Below are 13,204 nucleotides of genomic sequence, written 5' to 3' on the forward strand. Positions count from 1 at the left end.
GAATAGCAAGTGTTACTGCACATTATCTGATCCTGCGGAGGTTATTGTCGATAGAAAATGTGTTTAGAAATTGTGTTTTAGGAACTGTGCCATGAAAAATAGGCATAGCATAAAATACACCCCACAGCTGTTCCTTTCTGATGTGTTAAACAAAGCTCTGTGTGGGTTCTGTTGGAGCTAAGATGGAACTTCTTTGCTTTTCCCTTCCCAGAGTGTGACTTCTTCCTATCCAGATTTATTATTTGATTATACAGTAGGAATTGATCTATAGAGAGGACAATAAATCTATTCTGACTTTGAGAGGTTAATTACAAACTATACTGTGGATATTCATTTTTCTTTTTGAAAGCAGTGATGATTACTATATATGCCCTTTTTAACCATGGTTTTGATCTTTTCATGTTAAACTGAGACTCCTGCCTGGGACTTGATGGTTCTGAGCCATCAGGAAAGGGATGCAGAGCCCATTATGTTAACACTGTATGTTTGAAGCTAGCCCAGGCCCAGTGACAGATATTCATTACAAAGTACCACAGCAGGTTACACACTTAGCAGAAGAGAGGCCAAGCGGCGGAAGCACACTTACTCCTAAAGTGGTCCATTCTGGTTAGCACTGAGAAAGCTGGTGGAGCAGTATGGGAAGTTTGTACTGTCTGTGCCAATGAGGTATCTGTTCAATGAATAAATAAGATACAGTCTCTGGGTCTGTCCTTTGGGTGTTTTACAACCATGCTAAATTAACTTTAAAAATACTAGTCTGCTTTGGAAAGCACCAATAATATATTGCAGCTGGAGCACACAACACACCTGGGAGGTAGGTCATGCTATTGTTATTGTAGAGGTGAGTAACAGTCACCAAGATAGTGACCTGTCCAAGGTCTCACAGGAGTCCGTGGTGGAGCTGGGAGTCTGATGACTAGACAGACATTTTGAGACTATTGTGTTATGCTCTGTCAAGGGGGTTGAAGATTGGGTTCAGACTTCAGACGCACTTAGGCCTGAGTTCAACAAAACGCTTAACTATAAGCATGTGCTTAAGTGCTTTGCTGAACAGGGATGAACTTAAATACATATTTAAAGGCCTTAATGCTGGTGAAGACTGGGCCCTGTTGTACATGTCATTCACTTTGTAATAAAAGTTGCTGTTTGCAGCACTCTGTCATCAGTACTAACCCTTCTGTGGAGGCAATGATGGTGCCTCACTCATTACCTGGAGAAAATGGCCAACTGGAGAGAGGAAGCAAGGAGGCTAGTCTAGTAGCATCAGTCCTGGCTGGAGAATGGAGTACTACCATAACCCATTACATTGTGGAGCACTGGCATTTGGCTCTCATTCTTAGGGCTTATCTACACAGGGTATTCATGGGGAAATTAGTGTGAAATTGCTAGGATGTGAATTTAAAACACAGTGGATATTCCGACTAAGTCTCCATGTGGACACTCATTCCACACTTAGTGCCTTTGTGCAGTTTAGGTTGAATTATTCTTCATTTAAAGGCCTGATCTTGCCAGATGCAGAGGGCAAACAGAATTTCACCAAATAGGGTCCTATGACTCCATATAGCAGCCAATTATCCAACTATTGTGATTCCATATACAAACCTCATGTGCCCATGTCCTGAAATTATTTACATGCAAAATGCAAAGGTTTGTGGGTTGAGAAGTGTCGGAGTCACATATATATGAATCTAATTCTAAAAGCAATGAGTCAGTGAATTGTGTTGTCTATCTCTGCCAAGAAAGGAAAATGATAAACTCCCCGCATGGGCAGAGTTAAGGAGGGTGGGTGCCTGGCTTGAGAAGTGTCGACTTATCTCTGTATTTCCTCAGTTTTGAACATGTGAGGGAGGCTTTTTCCCCTCTAACATGAATTGTTGCATCTATACATACAATCTTAATGAAAGGTTTCAGAGTAGCAGCCGTGTTAGTCTGTATCCGCAAAAAGAAGAACAGGAGGACTTGTGGCACCTTAGAGACTAACAAATTTATTAGAGCATAAGCTTTCGTGGACTACAGCCCACTTCTTCGGATGAAGAAGAAGTGGGCTGTAGTCCACGAAAGCTTATGCTCTAATAAATTTGTTAGTCTCTAAGGTGCCACAAGTCCTCCTGTTAATCTTAATGAAGTCTTTTGTGTGAGAAATAGAATTTTATTCTTGCATTGGTTTTATTCATGACCTTAGGGGCCCACATACAAATTATTTCTAGGATCCATTGCACGGATATTCATTTTTTAAGTCCTCACTTTTGAAAAGCTGTTAAATTCAAATTACAAAAGCAGATTGTTCAGATGATCTCTTGGCTGGCAGGGAGCCAGTAGTCGGTGACCAACCACCAGTGTGTGCTGTTCTGTCTACATTCACACCATCACTTAGCTCCCACAGTGTTCCGGTGTGTCTTGCTTTATGTTGTTTCCTGCGGAGCCATTACTCGGTTTTGGCAATTGGTTCATTCTATCTAGTGACACAGCAGTCAAAACAATAAAGAAGAAAACTGACCCATCTGAAGAGTATGTGGTTGAGGCGAGGGCAGGGAAGACCAGTCTAAGCCAGGTGCTTCCTGGGGCCATATCATCAACTAGTCAAGGTATTATACCTTTAAAATGGTGTAATTTTGTCTACATATACTACCTAGCTGTTGCTGGAATCTGTCCACTGCCTTAGTAACCAGCATTTGTCTTGCTTATAACAAGCTACTGAGATGTGGTGTAGCAGGTATGTCGGGGACGTTTGAGACTGGAGCATCCCTTGTACTTTGCCAGAGGTCTCTCTTAGGACGGGGGTGGGACTGTGTATATACCAGGACTAGAGGAGTGGATATCTTGAGATGAGACATGCCAAACCCACGGAAAAAAACCTCAGAAATTGGGTTTGTTTTGGGCTTAATTGGCTTGTGAGTTGCTTGTTGGCTAGTTTTTTGCTTGTAGCTTGTTTCCTCTCTTTTTTTGATTGGCTCCCAGCTAGGGTGACCAGACAGCAAGTGTGAAAAATCAGGACGGGGGTGGGGGGTAATAGGAGCCTATATAAGAAAAAGATCCAAAAATCGGGACTGTCCCTATAAAATCAGGACATCTGGTCACCCTACTCCCAGCAAGCAGGGGCAAGGGGGGAAGAGAGTCAGGTGTGCACAGTGGGCCCACCACAGTCCCAGACTGCACACTGGGTGGGGAATCTAGTCACGTAGAGTGTTGGGGTTCTTAGGGACTGGCTTGTTTTGGCCTTGTTTTGAAATGGGATTAACTTGATTTTTGGCTTATTGTGAAAGTCGGGGTGCTTATTTACCACGTGAGAGTTGGCAACTGTGCTTGAGACATAATTTTCCAAGGAACCTCGAAGGCTAGAGTGAGGGTTGGGGCTGGGGGAGTAGAAGGAAACGGGCCCTTTTCTTCTAGGCTTCTCCGTCCACTTTGTACACACAAAATCAGAGATCTTCCCATGTCCCTGGTTCTCGTGTCTGCTCAGCATTTGGATGCAGTAGTGATGGAGCACACTTCGCAGCGAATTCAGTTGAGGGGGCAGCACAGTGGAAATCTTGTCTCTTATGCCAATGAGCACAGCAAGTAATGGAGGGGCTGACTGGCATGTGCAGCAGGAGCCACTGTGGACTGCCAGGAGATGAAGTGCACTGGATGATTAAGCAGCATGAAATTAAACCCCTGCAAAGCAGTTTCTAAATGATTAAGTGCCGCTCTTCCGTAAGAATAGCATCCTGTATTTAGGGCTTGATGTTCAGAGGTGTTGGATTCCTGCAGCTCCTATTGCTTTCACTTAGAATTGTAGGTATTCAGCACTTCTGAAAATCAGGCCCTGGGTTAATTTCACATTCAAATCAATTCCTTGATTGAGTGGTTCTGAAAAATTATTCAAATATGTCTCTAAACTAGAAACAACTGTTATCAGTTTTTCACTATTTCATTGTTCAAGGAACGGGTCACTAACGCCAGAAATGATTGCTGTTTGCATTCATCATTGTTATTTTTTAGAAGCTGTAGTAATCCTACTCACTGATATTAAAGGTTTCATTAAATTTGATACCGTAAATGCACACATGTGGAGACCTCGGCATTTCAGGTTTTCCCAACCACATTCACATTTTCCAGCAGCGATATGTGATGTACAAAGTGAAATCTAAAGGGGTGCCAGGGCAGAGTCAAGTCAGAGAGAGATTACCCTGTGTTTAGATTAATATATTACTATAAGCTGTTTATTTGTGGACCCTTGTTCTCTCTTTTTGTGTCTGCTGCTCCGAACCTCTCCAGTACACAGTAAATACACGTTTATTAGGTGAGGCGCTTTACAGTCTCTCCATATCAACTTAATTGACATAGATCATAAAGCTGCTCAGGACATTTAAAAGAGGAGGACATATAAAGTGTAAGGTTGGTTGGATTTATTACGTTAGTCACTCCTATTTCCTTGTATATTCTTTTTTTTTTTTTTTATGGTTAGATATGTATACAGCATGTGCACAGTGCTTTGCAGATGTGAGATGCAGACCTTGCTCAAGAGTTTACTGTCTAAAGGCCCACACCTGGAACAGTTAGTGATGGATGCTAAATCTGTGTTTGGGATTAAAACATTTGTGAATAACTCCTGTGTAGGGTTGGGAATCCTACAGCTGGTTGGGAATTTTTTTTGATGAAACAGCTTTTCATCAGAAAATGCCAGCTCATTGAAAATGAGACTTTTTGCAGGAAAGAGTCTGTTTTGTAGAAGCTTTCGTCTGGAAGGTTTCTCAGATCCAAGGTGGAATTTTTGGTCAGAGAGAGAGACAGAGACCCCAGAAAACCAATAGCTAAGTGTTAAGGCACTCACCTGGGATGTTGGGAATCCAAGGTCGGGTCTCTGCTCTGCCTTATTCAGAGGAGGGACTTGAACCAGCTGCAGAGGAGCATCAAGAAGGCTACATCTGTAGTGGCTTTGGCCACAACAGCATCCCTGCCGGCCAGAGAAGGTGGACCGAGAGGTTTTGTTCTCCTGCCTCATAAGGCAAGAACGAGGGTTTGGACATATTCAGTATACTATGTCAAACTTTATGTCAGTTACCTTTATCAACCAAATTTGTAATCTCATTAAAAAACAATATCGTGCTTGTCTGACAAGACTTATTTTCCATAAAACCATGCTGATTGGTATTAATTATGGGACCATCTTCTTAATTCTTTACTGATTGCGTCCCTTATCAGCCTTTCCATGATTTTATCCAGGATTGATATCAAGCTAACCAGTGTAAAGATACCCATGTTGTCCCATTTAACCTTGTTACATATTGGCACAATATTAGCTTTTTAAAAAATTATTCCTCTGGAACTTACCCAGAATTCAAAACATTGTTAAAATATCAACATCAGTGGCTCAGGGGGCTTCTTGGCCAATTCTTTTAAAACCCTCTGGATACAGTTTATCCAGCCCTACAGATTTGAACATTTTTAACTGTAGCAGTTGCTGTTTTAATATCAATCCCAGTTACAGTTGCAATAGAAAGTATTTCATTATCACTGTATGCTGTGAATGTGTCATCCTGATATATTTTGAAAATTTTATCTTGTTAGCCTTAACCTTTAAAACCTTGTTTTAGCCCGTTCCAAATGTCTGGACTGGTCTAGGAGATCCAGAAAGATGAGAAAATATTTCATACCTGGCGGTTTTCTTCCTTTAAGATCTTGTATACCAGTCCAGGTTCCTTCCCTGTGTAAAATAGTGCCTGTGTAGATTAAAATCAGAGTTTTCATGGAACTATTCATATTTATGGACTGGTTAAAGATATTGGTTATTGTATATCAACAAAAATAGTTTCACTACAGTCAGTTGGAGGTCTGCTTTCAAATGACATAGGAGTGTAGCGTCATTAAAAGCTAAGGGCCAGATTTTCTGAAGAGCTCAGCATCCGATAGTTTCCATTCAGAACAATAGAAACTCCTGGGTGCTGAGTGCTTCAGAAAACCTGGCCATGTATTTAGGTTCCTAAATGGGAGCTGAACGCTTGTAAAACTTGCCCTTAATGATTTGTCCCCGGCTGTTGGTTGGTTGGAACTATATAATCCAAGAGCAGCCTGGTCCGAAGATCTCAGAGAAGGAAATTTTCCCTCCTTGATAATTTTCTCACTGAAAATTGTTTTCAAAATGAGGGTACTTTTCTACCTTTTATAACTTCTTCTCTTGCTTTTTGAGACCCTGAAAGCATTTCAATCACTATTAACTGATTTTTCTGCCCTGGTATCTGCAAGAAAAGGCCGACGACTCTTTGAGGTGAACTTGCCCTACAGTAAGCGCTTGTCAACATTGCTTAGTGCTGAGCCGTCACTCTGGGTGAGCTGGCTGGCTTAGATTTCCCATTCGGCACCCCTCCTCCCAGGCAGATGAGAATGACCCTTTTGTCTTGTCTGTTATCATACAGCTTCGGAAAGTGAACACTTGGAATAGAGAGAGAGCAGCAGATGACATTTTGTTTTCTGTGTGAACCAATGTGCAGAGGCTCTTTGTTTTATAGCAGTGGTTTAAGCTGAAGAAGTGTTAGTATAGTACCACTTTAGTTGTTCAAGCCTGTTTTCTAAATGGAGATTGAGATGCAGGTTTATATTAATTAGCTTTTTCCTTCAAATTATGAATTCGAGTGCTAGTCCTAACATGTTAATATAATTCTTTCATATGTTACTGGAAGTTTTTGTTTCCTGCCTGTATTTCGGAAAAAATCATCACCCAGATTTTCAAACTGTGTTAACAATCCAGGCCTGTTTATTCACTAATTTGCAATTGTGTGTGCAGTCTGAGTAATTGTGTTCATAAATATACATGCATGCAGGTCTGAAAATCCGGTCCTATGGGTTAGGAGTGTCCCTGATACAGCTCTTGAAGTCACTTGTGTGAGTTCCCAAGGGGCTACATCACTTATCCTGTTGTGAGCTCCTTAGGTCTCAGGCCTGTTATCTTTCTGAGGGCTGAGACCAGGAATTTAGGCCATAATTCACTGTGATCATCTCAGCAAGCCTGCCTTCAGTTCAGCACCTGCTGTCTTGTTTTCTCAGGGGCAATGACAGGATTAACCAGTGACCAGTCAACCAGCTTCCTAAAACTGTGTTGGGCCCAGGATATCAGCGGCACCAGACCCTGCCAGAACAACAGATGCAAAACCTGCAGTCACATCTCCCCACACAACACACCTTTAGGATCCAAGAGTCCTACTGGATGTACTTCATCCAGTGCCCTAAATGCCCCAATAACAATTGTGTGGGTGAACAAGACGATCACTACGCTATCGCATGAGCTCACACAAAAAATTGATAAAAGATGAAAAAACACTGCATCACCTGTGGGTGACACTTTTCACAAAGCGCTCACTCTTTATCTGACCTATCAGTCCTCATCCTCACAGGAAACCTGCACAACACCTTCTAAAGATGAGCCTTGGAGCCAAAATTCATGATGTTGCAAGACTCAAAATCATTGGCTAAATAGACACACTGGATTTGTGGCTTAAGACAGCAATCTGTAACCCACTAACGCCCCTCCCCCTTTGACTGAAGAGGTGTTAATGGGCCACTTCTGTTCCACCTTGTATTTAGCTGTGACCCTCTGAGCACATTTCCCAGACCTGAAAAAGAGCTTTGTGTAAGCTCGAAAGGTTGTGGCTACATCTACACTACAGCACTGATAGAGCTGTCTACACTGGCGCTTAGGTTGATGTATCTTATGTCACTCAGAGATGTGGATTATTCACACCCCTGAGTTATACTGAAGTAACCTGTAGACATAAGTTATACCGACGTAACCTGTAGACAAAAGTCTGTCTCTCTCTCCCAACAGAAATCGCTCCAATAAAAGATACTACCTCACCCACCTTGTCTCTATAAACTGCAGATGCAAATAATAGTGCCCATAAAAATGGGTTTAAAATGTGGCCCTTAATGCTTACACAGATGGGTTTTATGTACAGGGTTTTATACAACAAAAAGTTTTAACATTGTTGAGTCTTTTTTGAAGCTCATAATCTTCAAATGTCTTCATTTGATCTCTGAGAACGTTCAGTGGCCTAATTAGTATTACACTTATGGAACTCAAAAGGGGTGAAATTGGTAAGGTCAGAACTTTAATAAGGGTATGTAGAAATTATTCTGAAAACCTATTGAATTGAACATAAAGTATCTTAGCTTTAGGGATTTTTTGGGACCACGTTATAGTAGAGGTAACATTTTGTGTTCTATCCCATAGAACTATAGCATGCTTCAAGGCTCCAGGACTCTTTCCAAATGAGTGTCAGTTTTCTAAGGATCAGTGACCAGTGAGTGGCATGGCTGATTCCAGCTCTATTAGCATTGGAACCTGTAAGCTGGTGAAAGAAGTGCAGAGAGCCAAAGTGCAAGTATTTGCTCAGCCTTTGTGCGGAGAGGTCATCACATAGTGTGAAGAAATATGCACAGTGCTCAGCATTTCTGCCTGAACAGTGAGCACTGCTGTGTAGGGAGAAGTGGATGTGTGATAGGACAGGGCCGAGCATAGGGGCTTAAGTGCTTCCCAAGAAATGTAAATGATATGGGCAAGAGCCATTTTTAGGAGTGTCCATTAATCCTACTGCCAATCAGATGCAGTGTCTTATTCAAATAACCTTCAGGTACCAGATACCAAGGTGATGAGTGTAATGTAGATAGATGAGCTCCGTGAAGGAGAAATTAATAACTGAGGCAACCCTGGGGTTCAGACATAGAAATACTTCTGAAGGTTCCCAAGGATGGCAGAGCTCGCCCAAAAGTGTGTGTGTGGTTGGGGGGGGGGCAGGGCCCAAGTGCCCCATCTCTTCCGCCCATGGTCAAGCTGCAAGCTGGGGGGGGGGGTGTCAAGAGCGGCCCCTGGACCGTGTCCTCACCCTACAGGCCCCCTGCCCAGGGCAAGTGGAGGTTCCACAGCGTGGCTCCCCACTCCTGCCTGCGCGGCTCTTACCATGGACAGGCTGCGGGCACCCCAGCCAGAGCCGGGACCAGGTAAGAGCCACGGGCAGTTGTGGGGAGCTGTAGCTCCTCCTGCTCTGGGCAGGGAGAGGGGTCAGAGACATTGCCTGGCTGGGGGAGGGCTCAGAGGGAAGAGGAAGGGTGGAGCACCTGCCGAACCAGGCCCATCCACTTTCAAAAAGTGGGAGGGCCATGGCCCCCTGGGCCCTCCTATTCCGGTGCCCCGAAGGTTCCCATGGCAAGTTACTCTCCCAGCCAGCTGCTTCATTCCTCATAACACATGCTGGGTACAATGCTGCTTTTAACCACTCTCTGTTCGCCTCAGCTGACCTTACTTGTTGGGTCATGAGTGACAGAGTCGTCTTACTGGCAACTCCTTGTTCTGCCCTCTTGTAAGACTGAGCCCTGGATTTATAGCAGTGCAACATTTATACACTCATGTTTTCCCCCTCAAAATAATCTTATTGCTATTGCAGGGGGTGGCATGGAACCGGCCAGCTAAATACAGAACTGTGGGAATCTTTTCTGGCTTAGATTCTGCTCTCAAGAAATCCACATTGCTGGTAAACATTAATCGCTTGGCAGTACAATGCTGGTGTCCTTAGAAGGGTAGTAAGGTGACGCAGATCCATCATCTTGTTCATCCCGGTAACGGTTAGAAAATGCGGCAAGTCACTTTCTGTGCTCTCAGTCCTGGGCCTTGCAACGGTCCAGTGATGTATCCTGGCAAGACTAAAAATGACCGAGTGTAACTGGGATAGTTTCGATTGCTAGACTAAACAGAGGATTATCAGCAAGTCTTTGCAGTTCAGTTCATTTTCTTTAATACACTATTCGCTGTGACAGTGCTGTTCTGGCTCTACTCCCTTCCCCTGCAATTTCCCGCCACTACAAAGCTCTTAAATGCCAATACTCTCAGAGCCAGATCATGAAACCCTTCCTCATCTGCTGACTTTCAAAGGGACAGCTTGTGTGAGTACCTGCTTTCCACTGGAGGTAAGGTGTTCACAATCTCAACCTTGGAATGTTACAGCTGTGATTTCCTAAGGAGCTTAAGGGAGTTAGGTGCCCAAATCCCAATGATATTTTGGCATCTAACTCTCTTAGGTTCTGTTGAGAATTCCAGCCTGCATGTTCAGAGGTTGTAAGGTGCTAAGATCCATCAACTTCCATTGACTTTATCTGAGGGAGTTCAAACGGCTCTCCACTTCCATTGACGTTAGTGGACTTGATGCCCTGCAGGAGTTGCTTTCACCAGCTTCCAGGTCAAACTTTTTTAAAGAAAAGCAGCAATAAACTATTCCTTCTATGCCAATGACGGCTTGGGCACAAATACGGCGTGAATGGAGCTCTGCTGATTTACGCCAGCTGAGGATCTGGCCCAGAAAAGGTGAGTACCATCTAATTTGTTCAGGAGGAAATAATCATTTTCTGGAAGCTTCCTAATGATCCTCTTATCCCCTAGAGGTGCTCTCTTCAGATCAGAAGTAAGACACATTGATGGGGCAGTGCTTGGAAGCACTGTGCAGTAACTGTTTTGAGGCTACAAAGATCTTCACTCTCCGCAGCTGTTAAGCCAGTACTTAATAACTGAGCACTAAAAGCTACTTTTAAAATAGGAAAATCCCAGCACAAATGCACAATAAGTGCCAAAAGATGCAAAAAGAAAACATAACATCCAACTGGCTAAGGAAATTTCTCTCTGTAGCAATGCACCTGATTTTTCATCTTCGCTCCTGCTGTAATATTTGAAGATCAGTTATATGGCGATTTAAGGTATATTTTTCTTTTAAGCAATTGCAGGATGGAGAAGAGCTGCCTCCAGATATCTGCCTCGGGATGTTTTAATGTTAGAATTTAAAATGTGCATCTCTCCAGTGTTTGCCTTCTTAAAATCATAACGGAGCAAGTTGCTTGGCAATAATAGCTGAAATGTTACTAGGTAATTGAATGAGGTGGATGGGTGAATGGTTGCATCTAGTCAAATAAAGGGTAAAACTGAGGCTGAAGGGCATGAAAGAAAGGATTACGGAAACCATGCTGCAGAACTATGCAGCTTTTACTATACATACAGGGCCGGCTCTGGCTTTTTGGCCGCCCCAAGCAAAAAAAAAAAAAAAAAAAAAACCTGCGGCGCGGCTGGAGCGCGGGTGCAAGGGGACCGGCTGGGGGGGATGGGGGAGGGAGCGGGTGGGAGAGAGAGAGAAGGGGGCAGCCAGGGCTACAGCAGGGGCGCTGCCACGCGGCCGCTCCTGCTGCGCCGCCGCCTGCCGCGAGGGCTCCGCTCCGGTCGGTGGGGAGGGAAGGAAGAGGACTGCCCTGCAGGGCGCTCTGGTTCTCCGCGCCGGCGCCCCCTACAGGGCAGCCGGAGCGGAACAAGAACAAAAAAAGAAAGAAAAGCGGCTGTGCCGCCCTAGGATTGGGCAGAATGCCGCCTCCAACAATCTGCCACCCCAAGCACCAGCTTGCTCAGCTGGTGCCTGGAGCCGGCCCTGTGTACATACTATCAGCCTGGATCAGGCAGAGAGGTGACTGGATAGAAACTTACACATGAACTCCACTATCTACTCACCTATGTCCTAAGGGTGACCATGCTGTTAGAAGGCTTGTGTATTTGGAGAAAAATGGGCTCTTTGTAACTTGGGAAAGAGAAGTTAACAGATCTGTCCATCAATCTTAGGTACCTATATGGTCCCCAGCTCTGTAGTATCTGAGCACCGCAGTCTTGAATGTATTTATCCTCAACACCGCTGTGAGGTAGGAAAGTGCTATTATCTCCATTTTGCAGATGGGGAACTGACTCCCAGAGAGATTAAGTGTCTTGCCCATGGTCACACAGGAAGTTTGAGGCTGAGCAGGGTATTGAGTCCAGGTCTCTAGCTAACACCCTAACCACAGGAAGCCCCCTGCCCCGAACCACTGTAGCAGCTGAGCACCAAAACACAAACTCAATTTGTTGCCATTTTAAATTGTTTAGCAAGCCGTTTAGCAATTGCTTCCTTGTCATTTCCCGTCAGCGCCGTACATTTCCAAAACAGTCAGTGATTAAGCATTACATATGGATCTTGTGTAGTCATTTAAAGTGCATCTTATGCTGTTGCTAAGAGATGAAGCAACAACGGGAACATGCTATTCACCAGGGCTTATGTTCTGTTGATAATAAAGTCTTATGAAAAGTAACCGGACTCCGCTTACCTTCTGTGTGTGGCCATAATCCGGGGAGTATTTTATTGGCCTGTTTAATGTGACTGGAATGCACTTGTAATCTCTTTGACTTTATTGCCTTGTTTTTTTTTTGATGGCAATAGTATTTTAAATGCTGCTAAATGGTTTTACTATAGACTGAAACCTGACCTTGTACTGGGTAAAGAAGAAGAGCAGATCTTTTAGTGCAAAAAGTGCCTGTTGGGGGTGCACTGGTACCTTGCAAGGACGTGCCTGTTACATGTGTAGGTCCAAATATCAGGAGATTCTGTGCAAATGATTTGATGCCCTAATGAATAGGCATTCCCTTGTTTTGAATTAAATTCTCTCACCCAAAGATTTCCTCTTAGCCTCCCATTTTCTCTGGCTCCCCACATGCCGACTTCTCTCTTGAATTTTCCCCTTTGTTACGTCAGGCTGCACTGTTGTAATGTGTGGTACCTAACTGTGAAGGCCGCCTTAAAGCTCCAGCTAATACAGAGCATGGCTGCCCATCTTCTGAGTGGGTCAGCGGGTTGTGAGCATGTCACAGTTGTGCTTCTCGCTCTGTCGTGAATGTCTCTAAATGTTTGAGTGAGATTGCTACAGAGACTAAAAGGATGTGGGCTCATGGGTCTGCCTCTCCCTCAGCCAAAGGTGGTGCAGATCCTGGAGAAGCCCCCAATGTCGTATGCCCACTGATGGGGGTGAGTTTGCAGTGATAAAGTATCTGCTACCTTCTCTTCACCAGTGAGGTACACAGGCCTAAAGTAGTAGCCACTGGCTGGGGAGAGAGGCTCACAGGGATTTTTTTAAAACACCACACAGCTTTAACCAGTGTCTGCAGCGTGGCCAAATGGGTCCAGGCCATTCTGTGGATATCAAGCCATTCCCTTCCTCTTCCCTCTATTTCAATGGTGCTGAAATTTATTCAGGAGTCTACCATTCTTATTCCCAAATGAATGAAAAGTCCTGAAAAGAAGGAGAAAATTGTAACCAAATGTGATACTATTGTAGTTTTTAAAATACATCTTGCTTCCATTTCCGCCTGAATTCCTTGATAGTTCTTGTAACATAAGAA

General features: G+C 43.9%; 1 protein-coding gene across 5 annotated transcripts in view; it reads left to right on the plus strand.

Annotated features, from left to right (window-relative positions):
- Window positions 1-13,204, plus strand: part of HS1BP3 (HCLS1 binding protein 3) — a 74,306-nt gene that overhangs the window by 39,721 nt on the left and 21,381 nt on the right. The gene's annotated exons all lie outside the window — the stretch shown is intronic.

Source organism: Chrysemys picta, chromosome 3, assembly GCF_011386835.1.
Source record: "Chrysemys picta bellii isolate R12L10 chromosome 3, ASM1138683v2, whole genome shotgun sequence".
Classification (NCBI taxonomy): domain Eukaryota; kingdom Metazoa; phylum Chordata; order Testudines; family Emydidae; genus Chrysemys; species Chrysemys picta.